Raw genomic sequence first — 21,100 nt, forward strand, 5'->3', positions numbered from 1 at the left:
TGATAGACTATCCACCAATATCCATTACAAGCCTACCGACTCCCACAGCTACCTCGACTACAGTTCCTCACACCCCGCTTCCTGCAAGGACTCCATCCCATTCTCTCAGTTCCTTCGCCTCTGTTGCATCTGTTTTGATGATGCTACCTTCAAAAACAGTTCCTCTGACATGTCCTCCTTCTTCCTTAACCGAGGTTTTCCACCCACGGTCATTGACAGGGCCCTCAACCGTGTCCGGCCCATTTCCCACGCATCTGCCCTCACGCCTTCTCTTCCCTCCCAGAAACATGATAGGGTCCCCCTTGTCCTCACTTATCACCCCACCAGCCTCCGCATTCAAAGGATCAACCTCCACCATTTCCGCCAACTCCAGCATGATGCCACCACCAAACACATATTCCCTTCACCCGCCCCCCCCAGCGGCATTCCGTAGGGATCATTCCCTCCGGGACACCCTGGTCCACTCCTCCATCACCCCCTACTCCTCAACCCCCACCTATGGCACCACCCCATGCCCATGCAAAAGATGCAACACCTGCCCCTTCACTTCCTCTCTCCTCACCGTCCAAGGACCCAAACACTCCTTTCAAGTGAAGCAGCATTTCACTTGCATTTCCCTCAACTTAGTCTACTGCATTCGTTGCTCCCAATGCAGTCTCCTCTACATTGGAGAGACCAAACGTAAACTGGGCGACCGCTTTGCAGAACACCTGCGGTCTGTCCGCAAGAATGACCCAAACTTCTCTGTCGCTTGCCATTTTAACACTCCACCCTGCTCTCTTGCCCACATGTCTGTCCTTAGCTTGCAGCATTGTTCCAGTGAAGCCCAACGCAAACTGGAGGAACAGCACCTCATCTTCCGACTAGGCACTTTACAGCCTTCCGGACTGAATATTGAATTCAACAATTTTAGATCTTGAACTCCCTCCTCCATCCCCACCCCCTTTCTGTTTCTTCCCCCTTTTGTTTTTTCCAATAATTTATATAGAATTTTCTTTTCCCACTTATTTTCATTATTTTTAAGTCTTTTACGCCTCCCCACCCCCAATAGAGCTATACCTTGAGTGCCCTACCATCCATTCTTAATTAGCACATTCGTTTAGATAATATCACCAACTTCAACACCTCTGTGTTCTTTTGTCTGTGACATCTTTTGATTATCTCCTCCTATCACTGCTTGCTTGTCCCTACAACCACATCACCCCCCCCCCACTTCTCTCCCCCAACCCAACACCCGCCCTCCCCCCCACCCCCCAACTTATATTTCACCCCTCTCCTTGGATTCACCCAGTTCTGCTGAAGGGTCATGAGGACTCGAAACGTCAACTCTTTTCTTCTCCGCCAATGTTGCCAGATCTGCTGATTTTTTCCAGGTAATTCTGTTTTTGTAATGGATTCTGTCAGATGGGCACGTGGGGGTTTAGTGAAAATTTTGGAATTTACAGAGAAAAGGTTGTGGGCAGATGAATCTGACAGTGGCAAACAGGCCTGCATTAATCTAGAGTTAGTGTTTTGCTACCAGTAGTTTAAGTCTCTACTCCTTGGAGATTATGAATGGAATCACCCAGCCCTCCCCTCCCCCACTTCTCCTCTTCCCCAACCCACACTTCTCCTTCCCCCTCACTTGCTGCTCCTGAGTTATCTCAAGCACGATGTAAGTAAACATGACAAGCTCACAGCAGGACTTCATCAATTTTGACAGGGCGTCTGTTGAAAACTGATTTTTTTGAAAAATGCGTTCCAGAAGCAGGAATAACTTAGCTGTGTAACTTTATCAAGTCTTGCCATTAGGAAACATATTATTCTGTTAGACTGTATCATGATTGCCTTTAACAGCCATTAGCAAACATATAAAGGCAGTGGACGGAGTCGTCCCAGAATCGCACCAAATGCATTAGCAGGGGTCAAAAACGACTATTTATCCGCCAGCCACAAGGGCGAATTTTTGTGCCGTATCGTCTGCTTCCCATTATGCAGCCACAGGAAACACGCTGTCTCACTGGCAGGTGGCCTCTGAATCGCCCAACATGCCATTAACTCACCGTTTCCTCACTCCAGATACCATATCTAAACTGCAGCAGTTCTCAATGCTTGCAGCCCAGGACTGCTCCAGTGCACACATGGCCCTGAAAGCCAAAAAGAGTTTAGTGACCCATCACTAGAATTCCTTTTTAGGCCTGTTGTGTTGTCCTCTACCCCTGCCCTGCCCGCAGGAGGATCAGAAACGTCACCACTCCAGCTTGGGAGGTGGTGGTTATGGTGGTAAGTGGCAACGCTGCACAGGAGAGCTGCACGCTGGCCATTCAGTGCAGAAAGAGAATGGATGATCTCACTTGTGCCACCAAGGTAAGGCAACCATCTTATCACTCTAAACTCACACACTCACAAGGCCATCACACATTCACTGGCACCTCACTCACTGCCAGCTCAAGGGACATCACCATTCACTCCCTCATGCACACCCTCACATCTCCATCTGCCCTCACCTCCTCTGGAGACTGCCTCCTCAGCCCTCACCATTGTGAGACCACTTGCACAGATCAACATGTGTCCCCACACACACCCTGGGATAGCCACTTCCCCATTACAGCCCTGGCCCTGCAACCTCTTCCCTTGCCTGGGGACACTTCTTTCCCCTCCCTCAAGCAAGCCCTAGCTCTGCAGCCTTTGAAAAACCACCCCTGCCTTACAGCTGGTCTGGTGAGTAGAGACCTTCCCATGAGACCCACCTAAAAGTGATGTGGTGCAGCCTGTGAAGCCTGGTGCTGATGACCGCTAGTGCTACCTGAAGCAAGGTAGGCAAACAAGCTTCAAGGTCCTGAGGGCAGTGCAGATCGTCCAGTGCACGTCACTCATATAGAGCTGTGAAACACATCAGCGTGCAATCATACTGACGTGCCCAGGTGATTCAGCATGATGGGATAATTCCAGCGAGCAGGGCTTATGATGAGATACTAAAGTATTGAAATTAGGTTCCCAACTTGCGGCGGCGAGAAACGTGGCCCGCTATTGACGGGCAGGGTGGATGATCGCAAACTGGTTTCACGACAGCGTAAAACCAATTTTTGGCCTTTCTCACCATATTGTCTGCTCATGCTGCCAAACACGTCCACCGCCAGTGGGAGCAAAAATTCCAGTCAATGTGTGTGCTTTGAAGGGAGAATCCCGATTGTAATCATAGAATCTTACAGCACAGAAGGAGGCCAAAGATAGACTAAAGAGCTGAACTCAAGAAGTGAGGTGAGAGTGACTGCCCTTGGCATTAAGACAACATTGGATCAATTATGGCATCAAGGAGCCTTGGCACCACTGAAGTCAATGGGAATTGGGGGAAAACTCTCCACTGGTTGAAGTCATACCTAACACAAAGGAAGTTGGTTGTGGCTGTTGGAAGTCAATCAGCTCAGCCCCAGGACATAAGAACTTAAGAAATAGGAGCAGGAGTAGACCATTCAGCCCCTCAAGTCTGCCCACCATTCAGCAAGATCATGGCTGATCTTCCCCAGGCATCAGCTCCTCTTTCATGCCAGCTTCTCATAACCCTCAACTCCCCAATTTTTGAAAAATATATCTATCTCCTCTTTAAATACTTTCAGTGATCTAGCCTCCACATTTTCTGGGGTAGAGAATTCTAGACATTCACTACCATCTGAGAGAAGAAATTCCTTTGCATCATAGTTTTAAATGAGTGCCCCCTTATTCTGTAACTATGTCCCCTAGTTCAAGACTCCCCCACTAATGGAAACATCTTCTCAACATCTACCCTGTCAAGCCCCCTTAGAACCTTGTACGTTTCAATAAGAACATCCCTCATTCTTCTAAAATCTTATGAATAAAGGCCTAACCTGTTTAGCCGTTCTTGATAAGTCAACACCTTCATCCCAGGAATCAACCTAGTGAATCTCTTTTGAACTGCCTCCAATACCAGTATATCTTTTCTTAAATATGGGGACCAAAAATGTACACAGTGCTCCAGGTGCGACCTCACCAACACCCTGTACAGTTGTAACAAGACTTCCCTATTTTTAAACTTCAACCCCCTAGCAATACAGGCCAAAATTCCCTTTGCCTTCTTAATTACTTGCTGCACCTGCATGCTAACTTTTTGTGTTTCATGCACAAGAACCCACCCAGATTCCTCTGTGCTGCACTTTTTTTGGAGTCTCTCTCCATTTAAATAATAGTCTGCATTTTGATTCTTCCTACCAATTTGCATGACCTCACACTTTCCTACACTAAACTTCATCTGCCAAGTTTTTGCCCACTCACTTAAGCTGTCTATATCCCCTTGCAGATTCTTTAAGTCCTCATCACAACATGCCCTTCCACCTATTTTTGTATCATCAGCAAATTTGGATACATTACACTCTGTCCCCTCCTCCAAGTCATTAATATAGATAGTAAATAATTGAGGCTCTAGGACTGATTCTTGTGGCACTCCAATAGTTACGTCTTTCCTACCTGAAAAAGACCCATTAATCCCGACTCTCTGTCTTCTGTGTGTTAACCAATCCTCAATCCGTGCTAATACATTACCCCAATATCTTGAGCTCCTATCTTGAGCAATAACCTTTTATGTGGCACCTTATCGAATGCCCTCTGGAAATACAAATACACCACATCCACCGGTTCCCCTTTATCAACTCTGCTTGTTATATCTTCAAAGGACTCTAGCAAATTTGTCAAACATGATTTCCCTTTCACAAAGCCATGTTGACTCTGTTTGATTGCGTTAAGCTTTTCTAAATGTCCTATTTCTTCCTTAATAATGGAATCTAGCATTTTCCCAATGACAGAAGTTAGACTGACAGGCCTATAGTTTCCTGCCTTTTGTCTCCCTGGGGCATCACAATAACCATTTCCAATCTGCTGGAATCCAGTGAGTTCTGGAATATTTCGACCAATGCCTCCACTATCTCTGCAGCCACTTCCTTTGAAACCCTTGGATGCAGGCCATCAGGTTCTGGTGACTTGTCTGCCTTTAGTCCCATTAGTTTGTCAAGTACATTGTCCCCTCGTGACAGAGACTGTTACAAGATCTTTCCTCCCATTAGCTCCTTGCTTATCTGATATCTTTGGGATGTTTATAGTGTCCTCCATTGTGAAGACCAATAAAAAATATTGGTTTAAATTATCTGCCATTTCCCTGTTCCCTATTATCAATTCTCCAGTCGCATCATCCAAGGATCACACGCTCACTTTAGCCACTCTCTTTCTTTTTATATACACATAGAAGGTCTTGCTGTTTGTCTTTATATTTCTTGCCAATTTGCTTTCCTAATCAACTTGCTCCCTCTTTGTTTGCATTTTAGCCATCCGCTAGGTTCCTAAAAAATTCCCAATCCCCTGGCCTACCACTAGTTTTTGCCACTTTGTGTACCTTGGTTTTTGATTGGATACTCTCCTTGACCACCTTTGTTAACCATGGATGGTTCATCCTTCTCATCAAGTCCTTCTTTTTGACCGGGATAAATTTTTGTTGAGCATTATGAAATATCTGCTTAAATGTCTGCCACTGCTCATCTACTGACCTTCCCCTTAGTCTATTTTCCCAGCCCACTTTAGACAACTCTTTCTTCACACCTCTGTACTTGCCCTTATTTAAGTTGAGGACATTGGTTTGAGACCCAAATTTCTCACCCGCAAACAGAATTTGAAATTCTACCATGTTGTGATCACTACCCCCAGAGGATCCTTAATTACGATATCTCTTATTGATCCTACCTCATTACACATTACTAGATCTAAAATAGCCTGTTCCTGGGTAGGTTCTGCAACATATTGTTCTAAGAAACAATCCCTGATGCACTCTACAAATTCGTCTTCCATGTTACCCCTGCCAACCTGATTTGTCCATTCAATGTATTCAGATTAAAATCACCCGTGACAATTGTAACACCTTTCTTACACACCTCCATTATTTCCCAATTTATACTTCATCCTACAGTGAGGCAACTCTTTGGGGGCCTATAGATGACTCCCACCTATGACTTCTTCCCTTTGCTATTCCTTATTTCCACCCAAATTGATTCCATGTCACAATCTATTGCATCTATATCACTATTCACCACCGCACTGATACCTCCCTTTATTAACAAAGCTACCCCACCTTTTCTTTTTTGCCTATTTTTCCGGAATGTCGAATACCCTTAAATATTGAGTTCCCAGTCTTGGTCACCCTGCAACCACATCTCTGTACTAGCTATCAAGTCATATTCACTTATTTCTATTTGTGTCGTCAACTCATCTGACTTGTTACAAATGCTACATGCTTTCAGATAAAGAGCCTTAAGCTTTGACTTTTTACCATTATTGCTCATTATGGCTCTAATTTCTGCTGCACTCTCCTGTTTATATTTTCTGCCCCTTCCTGTCACACTTTGATTATCATTCACCTCTTCATTACCCTGTACCTCTGCTCTTTCACTTCTTTTCGATTTTTTAAACTTCCCTTCAATTGAGCCCTCCCCTCCACTAATTAGTTTAAAGACCTATTTACAAACCTAATTATCCAATTTGCCAGGACACTGCTCCCAGCATGGTTCAAATGAGGCCTGTCCCAATGGAACAGCTCTCTCCTTCCCCAGTAATGGTGCCAGTGCCCCAACAATTGGAACCTATTTCTCCCACACCAACCTTTGAGCCGCACATTTACCTAGATAATCTTACATATACTGCGCCAATTTGCACATGGCTCAGGTAGTAATCCGGAGATCATTACCTTTGTGGTTCTGCTTTTCAATTTAGCCCCAAGCTGTTCATAGTCCCTCAGCAGAACCTCTTTCCAATTCCTACCTATATTGTTGGTACCCATGTGGATCATGACAACTGGATTTGTCCCTCCCACTCCAAGTTCCTCTCCAGGCCAGAAGAGATGCCCTTAACTTTGGCATCAGGTAGGCAACACAGCCTTTAGGGGTCTCTCTCTTTGCTACTACATTTCTCTTTTCTCCCCCCATTTGAATGGCGCTCTGTACCACAGTGCTGTGGCCAGTTCACTCATCCTCCCTGCAGTCTGTGCCGTCGCCCATGATGGGAGCAAGAACCTCCTACCTATTGGACAAGGGTACTGGCTGAGACTCCTCCAAAGCTAAATTCTGGATCCCCATACCTGCCTCACTCTCAGTTGCACCCTCCTGTCCCTGACCACAGTCAAATTTGACATAATTGATCTAAGGGGTGTGACTGTCTCCTGAAACACCGTGCCCAGGTAACTCTCCCCCTCCCTGATGTGTCACAGCGTCCACAGCTTGGACTCCAGCTCATCAACTCTGAGCTGAAGTTCCTTGAGCAGCCAACACTTGCTGCAGATGTGATCATCGTGGATTGCACCAGCAACCACCAGACCCCAGACACTTCCTCCTACCTCTCCCTGGACCATGACCCCACCACTGAACATCAAGCCATTGTTTCCAGGACTGTCACTGACCTCATCTCCTCTGGGGATCTTCCTTCCACAGCTTCCAACCTGATAGTCGCCCAACCTCGGATGGCCCGCTTCTATCTCCTACCCAAAATCCACAAACAGAACTGTCCCGGTAGACCGATTGTCTCAGCTTGCTCCTGCCCCACAGAACTCATTTCTCGTTATCTTGACTCCCTTCTCTCTCCCCTTGTCCAGTCCCTTCCCACCTACATCCGTGATTCCTCTGACACCTTACGTCACATCAACAATTTCCAGTTCCCTGGCCTCAACCACTTCCTCTTCACCATGGACGTCCAATCCCTCTACACCTCCATCCCCCACCAGGATGGTCTGAGGGCCCTTAGCTTCTTCCTCAACAGGGGCCCGAACAATCCCCATCCACCACTACTCTCCTCCATCTGGCTGAACTTGTTCTCACGTTGAACAATTTTTCCTTCAACTCCTCTCACTTCCTCCAAATAAAAGGTGTGGTTAGGGGTACCCGCATGGGCCCCAGCTATGCCTGTCTTTTTATGGGGTATGTGGAACATTCCTCGTTCCAGTCCTACTCCAGCCCCCTTCCACAACTCTTTCTCCGGTACTTCGGTGATTACTTCGGTGCTGCTTCATGCTCTCGTCGGGACTTGGAAAAATTTATTAATTTTGCTTCCAATCTCCACCCCTCCATCATTTTCACGTGGTCCATCTCTGACACTTCCCTTCCCTTCCTTGACCTCTCTGTCTCAATCTCTGGTGATAGACCGTCCACCAATATCCATTACAAACCCACCAACTCCCACAGCTACCTCGACTACAGCTCCTCACACCCCGCTTCCTGTAAGGACTCCATCCAATTCTCTAAGTTCCTTCACCTCCGTCGCATCTGTTCCGATGATGCTACCTTCAAAAACAGTTCCTCTGACATGTCCTCCTTCTTCCTTAACCGAGGTTTTCCACCCACGGTCGTTGACAGGGCCCTCAACCGTGTCCGGCCCATCTCCCGCGCATCCGCCCTCACGCCTTCTCCTCCCACCCAGAAACATGATAGGGTCCCCCTTGTCCTCACTTATCACCCCACCAGCCTCCGCATTCAAAAGATCATCCTCCGCCATTTCCGCCAACTCCAGCATGATGCCACCACCAAACACATCTTCCCTTCACCCCCCCATCGGCATTCCGTAGGGATCGCTCCCTCCGGGACACCCTGGTCCACTCCTTCATCACCCCCTACTCCTCAATCCCCTCCTATGGCACCACCCCATGCCCACGCAAAAGATGCAACACCTGCCCCTTCACTTCCTCTCTCCTCACCGTCCAAGGGCCCAAACACTCCTTTCAAGTGAAGCTGCATTTCACTTGCATTTCCCCCAACTTAGTCTACTGCATTCGTTGCTCCCAATGTGGTCTCCTCTACATTGGAGGGACCAAACGTAAACTGGGCGACCGCTTTGCAGAACACCTGCGGTCTGTCCGCAAGAATGACCCAAACCTCCCTGTCGCTTGCCATTTTAACACTCCACCCTGCTCTCTTGCCCACATGTCTGTCCTTGGCTTGCTGCATTGTTCCAGTGAAGCCCAATGCAAACTGGAGGAACAACACCTCATCTTCCGACTAGGCACTTTACAGCCTTCCGGACTGAATATTGAATTCAACAACTTTAGGTCTTGAGCTCCCTCCCCCATCCCCACCCCCTTTCTGTTTCCCCCTTCCTTTTTTTCCCCAATAAATTATATAGATTTATCTTTTCCCACCTCTTTCCATTATTTTTAAATATTTTAAAATCTTTTATGCTCTCCCCACCCCCACTAGAGCTATACCTTGAGTGCCCTACCATCCATTCTTAATTAGCACATTCGTTTAGATAATATCACCAACTTTAACACCTATGTGTTCTTTTGTTCTATTGCTGTTGACATCTTTTGATGATCTGCTTCTATCACTGCTTGTTTGTCCCTACAACCAAACCAACCCCCTCCACCTCTCTCTCTCTCCGCCCCCACCCCCCCCCCCCCCCCAAAACACCTTAAACTAGCTTATATTTCAACTTTTTCTTGGACTCGAACTCAAGTTCTGCGAAGGGTCATGAGGACTCGAAACATCAACTCTTTTCTTCTCTGCCGATGCTGCCAGACCTGCTGAGTTTTTCCAGGTAATTCTGTTTTTGTTTTCCACATACCATAGCTGCAACACATCGCCTGTCCAACCATCTGTATTCTATTTATTTAATTAATTTAGATGTTAAATATTTTACAAGTGAATTTCTTAACTGTACTCTTCAGCTGTAATAACGTCTCCTGATTTAAACCACTTGGCCAATCAAAACCCATTTCTCCCACACCAACCTGTGAGCTACGCAGTTACCTCTCTAATCCTATCTACCTTGCGCCAATTTGCACATGGCTCAGGTTGTAATCCGGAGATTATTACCCTTGTGGTTCTGCTTTTAAATTTAGCCTCAAGCTGTTCATAGTACCTCAGCAGAACTTCTTTCCTAGTCCTACCTATGTTGTTGGTACCCACGTGGATGATGACAACTGGATACCTACCAATCACCCACCTGTTTTCCTTTGATGTCACACTTCGGCTCTGATAGGTAGAAAGAACGGGCTCTCTGCTGTCGGTTTTTATCTCCCACCGCCGCTGCCTTTCTCGCACTAGTCCACTCTCTCTCCAATCTCCACTCTGCTTTACGGGTTCTCTCTCTCTCCAAATTCCCCACTGCAGGAGTTTCTCAGGGTAGTGCCCTCGGCTCAATCATCTTCAGTTGCTTCATCAATGACTTTCCCTCCATCATAAGGTCAGAAGGGTGGGGATGTTCACTGATGATTGTGCAATGTTCAGTACATTTTCAACTCCTGAGATACTGACACAGTCTGTGTCTATATGCAATGAGACCTGGACAACAATCAGGCTTGGGCTGACAAGTGGCAAGTAACGTTCACACCACAAAAGTGCCAGGCAATGACCATCTCCAAGAAGATAGAATCTATCTCCCCTTGATGCCAGAGGACTGGAGAATAGCTAATGTGGTTCCGCAATTTAAGAAGGATTGTAGAGATAAGCCAGGGAACTATAGGCCAGTGAGTCTCATGTCAGTGGTAGGGAAACTATTGGAGAAAATTCTGAAGGAGAGAATCTATCTCCACTTGGAGAGGCAAGGTTTGATCAAGTATAGTCAGCATGGCTTTGTCAGAGAGAGGTCATGCCTGACAAATTTGATTTAATTTTTTGAGGAGGTGACTAGGTGTGTAGATGAGGGTAGTGTAGTTGATGTAATTTATATGGATTTCAGCAAAGCCTTTGAAAAGATGCCACATGGGAGACTTATAAAGAAGGCAACTGCACATGGAATACAGGGTAATTTGATAAGGTTGATTCAAAATTGGCTTAGTTGTAGGAGACAGAGGGTGATGACAGAAGGATGCTTTAGTGACTGGAAGCCAGTGTCCAGTGGCATACCACAGGGATCTGTGTTCGGGCCCCTATTATTCGTCATTTATATAAGTGACATAGATGACTATGTGGGGGTAGGATTAGTAAGTTTACAAATGACGCAAAGATTGGCCGGGTGGTTAACAGTGAGGTTGAGTGTCTTGGGCTAAAGGAAGATATAGACGGGATGATCAAATGGGCAGATAAGCGGCAGATGGAATTTAACCCTGAAAAGTGTGAGGTGATACACTTTGGAAGGAGTAATTTGACAAGGAAGTATTCAATGAATGGCATGACACTAGGAAGTTCTGAGGAACAAAGGGACCTTGGCGTGTGTGTCCATAGGCCTCTGAAGACGGAGGGGCATGTTAGTGAGGTGGTGAAAAAGGCATATGGGACACTTGCCTCTATCAATTTGGGGCATAGATTACAAAAGTAGGGAGGTCATGTTGGAGTTGTATAGAACCTTGGTGAGGCCACAGCTGGAGTACTGTGTGCAATTCTGGTCACCACATTATAGGAAGGATGTGATTGCACTGGAGGGGGTACAGAGGAGATTCACCAGGATGTTGCCTGGGATGAAACATATAAGTTATGAAGAGAGTTTGGATAGACTTGGTTGTTTTCGTTGGAGCAGAGAAGACTGAGGAGCGATCAGATCGAGGTGTACAAGATTATGATGGGCCTGGACAGGGTGGATAGGGATCAGATGTTCCCCTTAGTTGAAGGGTCAGTCACGAGGGGACACAAGTTCAAGGTGAGGGGCAGGAGGTTTAAGGGGGATGTGAGGAAAAGCTTTTTTACCCAAAGGGTGGTGATGGTCTGGAATGCGCTGCCTAGGAAGGTGGTGGAGGAATGTTGCCTCACATCCTTTAAAAAGTACCTGCATGAGCACTTGGCACATCATAACATTCAAGGCTATGGGCCAAGTGCTGGTAAATGGGATTAGGTAGGTAGGTCAGATGTTTCTCAGGTGTCGGTGTAGACTCGATGGGCCAAAGGGCAGCTTCTGCACAGTGTGATTCTGTGATATTCAGGTGCATTACCATTGTTAAATCCTCCTGGATCAACATTCTGGAGATTACCATTGACCAGAAACTGAACTGGACTAGCCATATAAATACTGTGGTTACAACAGCAGGTCAGAAATCTGGAATTCTGAGGTGAGTAACTCACCTCCTAATCCCCCAAAGCCTGTCCACCATCTAAAAGGCTCATGTCAGGAGTGTGATGGAATACCCTCCATTTGCCTGCATGAGTGCAGCTCCAATAACACTCAAGAAGCTCAACATCATCCAGGACAAAGCAGCTCACTTGATTGGCACCCCATCCACCACCTTAAACATTCATTCCCTCCACCACTGACAGACAGTGGCAGCAGTGTGTACCATATACAACTGGCAGCAACTGGCTAAGGCTCCTTCGCCATCACCTTCCAAACACATGACCTCTACCACCCAGAAGGACAAGGCAGTAGATGCATGGGAACTCCACCACCTGCAAGTTCCCCTCCAAGCCTCACACCATCCTGATTTGGAAATATATCGCCATTCCTTCACTGTCACTGGGTCAAAGTCCTGGACCTCCTTCCAACTAGCACTGTGAAGGTGGCTCACCACAACCTTCTCAAGGAAAATTGGGGATGAGAAACAAATGTTGGCCTAGCCAGCAATGCCCACACCCCATGAAAGAATAAATAAAAGGCTATTTGACCCATCAAGTTTGTGCCAATCTATGAAATAGTTATCCAATTAGCCCCACTGCTCCTGCTCTTTCCCCATAGCCCTGGAAATGGATGCTTTTAAACTACATCTCTAATTCACTGTTAAGATTATTGGTGAAGTTATAAACTGTATGATAAGATAACAAAGTGAGGGAGCTGGATGCACTAATTAGGACGGTGGTATGTAAATGTGATGAGTATACAATTATCTGCTCAGCCAAAGAGAAATGAAATAAAGATCCTGTGACATCGTGTATGTGTTCCCCCAGTCATGCAATGCTAGGATCCCCTCGGCATCCATGTTATTCGGGTCACATTCCTTTGCCTAACCACTTATGCTAGTCCTGGTGCCAGGAGGCAAGATTGTTCCAGTCCGTTCCCACAGCACGACCAGCTGGCACCATACAGTGACAATTGCATGCATGGTCAAGTTGCCTCTGCTGCACGTGCCATTGCTACAGTTTCAAATAGGCTTTGGGCACTGCACCTCAGGGAGGATATATTGGCCTTAGATGGGATGCAATGCAGACACACCAGAGTGATGCTGGAGCTAAAAGGGTTAAATTATGAGGAGACCAGGTTTGCATTACCTTGAATATAGAAGATTAAAGAGTGATCTAATTGAGGTATTTAAAATGACTAAGGGAGTTGATAGGGTCGATGGAGAGAAACAGTTTCCGCTGGTAGGGGACCCCAGATCAAGCACAGCCTTAAAATTAGAGTTAGGCTGTTCAGAGGAGTCAGGGCTAGGGTTCATTTAACATTTCAAAACAGAGATCGTTTTGTTAGGTAAGGCTATTAAGGGATTTGGACAAAGGTAGGTAAATGGAATTATGATGCAAGGCAGCCATGATCTAAGTGAATGATGGAATGGGCTTGAGGGGCTGAATGGACTACTCCTGTTTCTATGTTTTAATGTAAAGTTGAGACAAATATGTTTGAATTCTCTGCTCCACTTAAAATATAAATCCCCTAGTTTTCTCTCCCTTACTGCACTCTTCTGAAAGAAGTCATTCAGGGCTCATTCCTATGGTTCCCTGGGCACTGTGACCTTGTGTGTAGAAGGGTGAGTGAGAGGGATGGCAGGAAGTGTGAGGAGCAACAACAACAATTTGCATTTATATGGTACCTTTAATGTGGCAAAACCATGGACATTTCCCATGAGCAGTATCAAAATTCACACCTAGCCAAAGAAGGATTAGGACAGATGACCAATAGCTTGGCCAAAAAGGTAGGTTTTAAGGAGCATCTTAAAGGAGTAGAGTCAGGGACCGAGGTGGAGAGGTTTGAGTAGGTTATTTCAGAGGTTAAGGCCTAGACAGCAGAAGGCATGGCCCCCAGTAGGGGAACAATAGAAATTAGGGATGCACAAGAGGCCAGAATTAGAGGCTGTAGGGAGGGATACAGGGCTGGAGGAGATTACAGAGAGATTGAGGTGCCAAGACCATGGAGGGGTTCGTAAACAATGACGAGAATTTTAAAATTGAGGTGTGTTTGTACTGGGAGCCACTATAGGTCAGTGAGCAAAGGAGTAGTGGGTGAATGGAACTTGGTACAAATTAGAATGTGGCAGCAGAGTTTTGGACAAGTTCAAGTTTGTGTAGGATAGAGGACGTCAAGAGAATATTGGAATAGTCGATTCAAATGGATGCAAAAAAAAATGATGGAATCGCAAAGGAGAAGAGAAGTTGAGAGATGCCTAGAAATGTGACAGATTAAAAAAAAAAGTAGCCAAAATTGAAATCTTGTGCAGTCCTTTGGATAAAATGTCAAACGGAGGCCCCACTCTGACCTATAGCTTTTCAGGTGGATGACAAAGAGCTGAGTGCTTTCCTGGTCCTGGCCAACAGTTGGCAATGATGAAGATGAGGAAGACAGTGCGAGAGCTGGGAATTCAGAGACACCCAACTTGAGGCCTTCTGAAGATTGCATAAATTGCAGCCAGATTTAATGATTGTATCTACATAAATTGCCACTGCCTACCAATAATCCTGGGGTTAGCTGAACCAGGTTGTGACTGAGATCTGCACAATTTTAATTTTGCTTTATTCTGTCATTGGGATGTGGGCATCACTGGCACAGCCAGCTTGCTAGGCCATTTCAGAGGGCATCTCAGGGTCGACCACAATAGATTCATTCATTGAGAAACAGCCTGATGCAGCAATGGGAAGATGGGAATGTTGACATTCTAGAAGGATCAGATCAGATGGGCAGAAGGGCCTTCTTGATTTGAACATTTCAAATGAGCCGAGAGAGATCCTGCAGCAGATGGTGCCACAGGGGGCTGTGCCTGGGGGTGGTGCTGATGGCACAGCTCACTGTTAGATATGGGATTCCGAAATTAGCAGCCAAATAATCTTCCAGGGGATTGGGTATTGAGGAAGGTAAAACGAAGGTCAGGTTAGTGCAGCATTGAAGTTCTCACATTGCCACTGCCTTTCTCCTGCTTTTTAATAATTGATAAAACAATAAATACTAAATAGTCTAGTGGGGGGCAAAAAATATTGCGGAACATTTATTTGAATTGTACGACAGGCTGTCCAATTCAGATAAATGCTGATTCTGAAAATGTTATTTGAGAAAGAAATGAGGACATGCCAATTTTGGCTACACGGTACAATCCCTGTGCCTAATAGTGAAGCTTGGACAGTAACATAGGCTGGGATTTTCCAATCCCAGAAATTCCAGCCCAAAGCCACCTGGCCTTTGGCTGGTCCGTCAAATTTTCCGTTCCGCCCACGATGACTCCTGCCACGGACAGGACCGGAAAATTCTGGTGACTGGAATAGGAAGAGGCGATTCATCTATCTGAGTCTTTTCACTCTTCATTTAAATCATGGCTGATCTGTATCTTAACACTGTTTACGTGCCTTCAGTGCATATCCCTTGACACTCTTCCTTCATGAAAATCTATCAGCCTCGTCCTTGAAAGCTTCAAATGACCCAGCATCTACAGACTTATGGGAGAGAGAGAGTTCCTGATTTCCACTACACTTAGAGCAAAGAAGTGCTTCCTGAATTCACTCCTAAATGAATGAGTCGGAAAGGTATGGGATTAGACTTGATGGCTACTTGTCAGCCAACGGAGACAGGATGGGCTGAATACCTCATTCTAGCTATAAATTAGTTTGATTCTATGATCCTATGAAGCAAATTTTAAGTCCGTGTCCCCTTGTTCCCAATTTCTCTGAGAGAGGAAATAATTTCTCTGTACCCTATATTGACCCCTTATCATTTCAAACAATTTGATTTAATCATTCCCTAAATTCAAAGGAATACAAGTCACTATTAAGCAGTCTGTCCCCATAAATTAACACTTTAAGGCCTGATTTTATTCCTATGAACTTGCATTGTGCTCCCTCCAAGGCAAGCATCTCCCTGAGGTGCAGCATCCAAAGCTGAATGCACAACCGTAGATGAGATCTGACCAAGCCTCTGAAAAACTGAAGTATCATTCCCTGGGGCTGCATTTAATGGAGCTCACTAGAGTGGGCATGGTGGTGGGGCGGGGTGGGGGGGGGGGGGTGTTTTCAGTTTGGGTATGGCACGAGAATCAGGTGGAAAGAGCCACATCGATTCCAATTAAAGCCAATTATCCCTGAGCCCACTGGAATTTAGGGGTTCTCCAAATGACTCTCACGAACTCACACAGCTTTCCCAAGCCTCCCAAAGGCTGCCCCACAAACCCTGTTGGGATTGCCAACCGCCTCGTCAGTGATGGGAGGTGCCTCACTGACAGGCATTCTATGCCCAATCGAGGGACCTGGCATTGGGAAAGGGGGTGCCACTGAAAGCTACCCCCTGTTCTTTCTTCTAAACCCCCAACCCCCCCAGCTCTTCACCATCATCTCAGCTCCAGGACATCACTGCAGGAGTTCCTCAGGATAGTGTCCGAGGCTGAACCATCTTCAGCCATTTCATCAATGAATTTCCTTACATCATAAGGTCAGAAGTGAGGACGTTCACTGATGCTTGTGCCGGGTTCAGCGCCATACTAAACTCATCAAATGCTGCAGATGCCTATACGTAAGACCTGGACAACATCCAGGCTTGGGCTGATAAGTGGAAGTAACGTTTGCACCACGCAAGTACCAGGCAATGACCATCTCCAACAAGAGAGAATCCAACCATCGCCCCATGACATTCAATGACCTTACCATTGCTGAAGCCCCCCTCTATCGACATCCTGGGGTCACCATTAACTAGAAACTAAAATGGACTAGCTTTATAAACACTGTGGCTCTAAGAACAGGTCAGAGGCTGTAAATTCTGTTGTGAGTAACTCACCTTCTGACTCTCCAAAGCCTGTCAACTATCTACAAGGCACAAGTAAGGATTGTGATGGAATAGTCTCCACTTGCCTAGATAAGTGCAGCTCCAATGATACTCAAGAAGCTCAACATCATCCAGGACAAAGCAGTCCCCTTCACTGGTACCCCATCTACCATTCACTCCCTCCATCACTGTGGCACAGTGGCAGCTGTGTGTACCATCTACATAATGCACTGCAGCAACTCGCCAAGGCTCCTTCACCAGCACCTTTCAAACCCGCAAGTTGTACTACCTAGAAGGAGAAGGGCAGCAGACTCATGGGAACACCAGCACCTGCAAGTTCCCTCCGAATCACACATCATCCTGACATGGAACCAAATCGCCATTCCTTCCTTATTGCTGGGTCAAAATCCTTCTTAACCGTACCTGGACTGCATTTACACCCACATGGACTGCAGCCATGGTGGCTCACCACCACCTTCTCAAAAGCAATTAGAGATGATCAATAAATGCTGGTCTTGCCAGCAACTCCCACATCTGTGAATGAATAAACAAAAAAGGAAATTTAACTTGGAAAGCAAAACCCAGCTGACGCAGGCTAAACCAAGACATCCTTCTGCTGCCATGGAATCCTCCAGTACTCTTATATTCTGCGCTAAATTCAGCTAAAAACATCCAGTTCCACCTCATACAGAACTGCAGTATGTTTAGTTAGGTAACTGACCCTTCCACCCGTATGATTATAAATAACAAATCAGCAGTCCCCATAAATTAAACAGGAATTATATGTTGAATTAAACATCCTGACAGCACCTGGAGGGATGTAGACCATGCAAAAACTGAAAGTAACCATTTGTGGTTGGTCCTGGAGTGACACCAGCACTTGTGGGTTTTAGAATAAAAACAGAAAGTGCTGGAAAACCTCGACAGGTCTGGCAGCATCTGGAGAGAGAGGAACAGGATCAATGTTTCTAGTCCAATACGACTCTTCTTTAGAACTGAAAAGAGGTAAGGATGTGATGGGTTTTATACTGTTGAAAAGGGTGGGCAGGTCAGGTAGAGCAAAAGAGAAGGTCAGGGATAAGTTAGAGAGCGGGGAGATTGAATGACAAACATGTCATGGAACAAAAGACAAAGAGGGTGGTGGTGGTAGTAGTAAAGGAACAAAGCATTGGTCCAGAGTAGGTGTTAATAGCATTATAAAGGTCAGCGCTGTCTGAAAGCAACAACATAAGAACAGGATGCAGACAGGCACTGGGGAAAAAAACAAAACAAAATGGAGGTCAGAGTTCATGCTTTGAAGTCGTTGAACCCAATGAGTCCAGAAAGAAGGATGCAAAGTGCCTACATCAGAAGATGGGGTACTGTTCCTCTGGCTTGTGTTGGGTTTCACTGGAACATTGCAGCAGGCCAAGGACAGAAATGTGAGCGTGAGAGCAAGGTGGTGAATTGAAATGGTAAGCAACAGGAAGGTCAGGGTCATGCTTGCAGACAGAACAGAATGGATTTTAGTCCTATCTGTGCCTTTCAGGTGAGGGGGGGGGGACCTATGATGGTGCAGCTCTCCCTCAATACTGCACTGGAGCATCAGCCTGGATTTTAGGCTCAAGTCCCTGGAGTGGGATTTAAACCCACAGCTCCTACCTCAAAGGCAAGTATGAGAAAACTGAGCCACAGTTGACAGGAGGCAGTTAACTTGTTCCATGCCTTATTCTCTCAAGGAAGAGGAATGTAATTTGCCTTCTTGAGTATCATTGGAGCTGCACTCATCCAGACAAGTGGAGAGTATTCCATCACAATCCTTACTTGTGCCTTGTAGATGGTTAACAGGCTTTGGGGAGTCACAAGGTGAGTTACCCGCATCAGAATTTACAGCTTCTGACCTGTTCTTAGAGCCACTGTATTTATATGGCAGATCCATTTCAGTTTCTAGTCAATGGTAACCCCAGGATGTTGATAATGGGGATTCAGCAATGGTAATGCCATTGGATATGAAGGGGCAGTTTACATTTATGTTGGGGGTCTTTAATATAAAAAAGAAGCATCCGTATTACGTTACAAATAGTGTTAGGGAAAATGAGTCAAGGAAGGAAAGATTTGGAGAGGTAGTCAAATGTTTGATCAAAAAGAGGTTGTTAAAATTGAAGCATTAGACAGAAATAAGAAGAGAGAGAGATTAGGACCAAGGCAGCTGAAAGCTCAGCAATAGTAATGGAATGAACGGGAAAAGACAAAACATCAAGGGCCAAATTTTTTGCCTGTTGGTGGGCCCAACCCAATCTCCGGTGGGCGGGGAGCTGATCGCCGCTGGAGAAGCGGGCCCCACCGCCATTTTAAGTGGGCGGGCCAAATAAGGCTCACCCAGCGTGACGCCCAGCGGGAAGTGCTATGTACTCCCTGTGCGGGCGAGGGGGATTCCCCAAAAGCCAGAGTGCGCTGTTTTGTGCATGTGCACATCTCCCTGAGGCAGCACTTTGCCTCAGGGAGATCGCTGAAAGGTTTTCAAACTTTAAAAATAAGAAAAATAAAAAAATCATTAACATGTCCCCCTCATGTGACAATGTCACACGAGATGGGACATGTTAATAAATTGTACAAAAACTTTAATAAACTTTTTAAAAACCGACATGAAACCTCATTCCGCCAGTGGATGAGGTTTCATGTTTTTTCGGAAGCCCGCCGGAGCACCTGGCCTGCCCACCAACCTTAAGGTTGGACAGTGGAATATTTGGGTTGCATGCAGAGCAGCTTGCAAAGATATGCTGAGGAAAAACTGTGGATTGATTTATCACTCCTCTGTTCACTGACCTAGATTGACATCCAGGGGAGGCGATGGTGTACTGGTATTGTTGCTGGACTAGTAATCCAGGGACCCAGGGTAATGCTCTGTCAATTCCACCATGGCAGATGGTGGAATTTGACTTCAATAAAAATCTGGAATTAAAAGTCCCATGATGACCATGAAACCATTGTTGATTTTTGTAAAAACCCATCTGGTTCACTAATGCCCTTTAGGGAAGGAAATCTGTCGTCCTTAACTGGTCTGGCCTACATGTCACTCCAAACCCACAGCAATATGGCTGGCTCTTAAAAGCCCTCTGAAATGGCCTTAAGTTAAAACAAACCACTACAAAGACACAAAAAAGGAATGAAACTGGACGGACTAAACGGCATCGACCTAGGCATAGAAACGACAATGGCAATCGCAGCCATGTTGACCCTGCAAAGTCCCCCTTACTAATATCTGGGGCTAGTGCCAAAATTGGGAGAGCTGTCTCACAGACTAGTCAAGCAACAGCCTGACACAGTCATCCTCACAGAATCATACCTTACAGATAATGTTCCAGAATCACCATCCCTGGGTATGCCCTGTCCCACCGGCAGGACAGGTCCAGAAGGCGTGGCAGTACAGTGGTGTACAGTCAAGAGGGTGTTGCCCTGGGAGTCCTCAACATCGACTCCGGACCCCATGAAGTCTCATGGCATCAGGTCAAATATGGGCAAGGAAACCTCCTGCTGATTACCACGCACCACCTTCCCTCAGCTGATAAATCAGTGCTCCTCCATGTTGAATATCACTTAGAGGAAGCACTAAGGGTGGCAAGAATGTTCAAGAATATTCTCTGCATGGGGGACTTCCATGTCCATCACAAAGAATAGCTCGGTAGAACCAATACTGACCGAGCTGGCCGAGTCCTAAATGTTCAAGATTATGAGGGGCATGGACAGGGTGGATAGGGAGCAGCTGTTCCCCTTAGTTGAAGGGTCAGTCACGAGGGGACGTAAGTTTAAGGTGAGGGGCAGGAGGTTCAGGGGGGATGTGAGGAAAAATTTTTTTACCCAGAGGTTAGTGACGGTCTGGAATGCACTGCCTGGGAGGGTGGTGGAGGCGAGTTGCCTCACACCCTTTAAAAAGTACCTGGATGAGCACTTGGCACGTCATAACATTCAAGGCAATGGACCAACTGCTGGTAAATGGGATTAGGTAGGCAGGTCAGGTGTTTCTCACGTGTCGGTGCAGACTCGATGGGCCGAAGGGCCTCTTCTGCACTCTGTGATTCTGTGACATAGCTGCTAAACTCGGTGTGTGGCAGATGGTGAGGGAACCAATAAAAGGGAAAAATATACTTGACCTCATCCTCACCAACCTGCCTGCCGCAGATGTATCTGCACATTACAGTATCAGTCGGAGTGACCACGCAGTCATTGTGCAGATGAAGTCCCGCCTTCACCTTAAGGATACCCTCCATCCTGTTGTGTGGCACTA

Source organism: Carcharodon carcharias, chromosome 5, assembly GCF_017639515.1.
Source record: "Carcharodon carcharias isolate sCarCar2 chromosome 5, sCarCar2.pri, whole genome shotgun sequence".
Lineage (NCBI taxonomy): Eukaryota > Metazoa > Chordata > Chondrichthyes > Lamniformes > Lamnidae > Carcharodon > Carcharodon carcharias.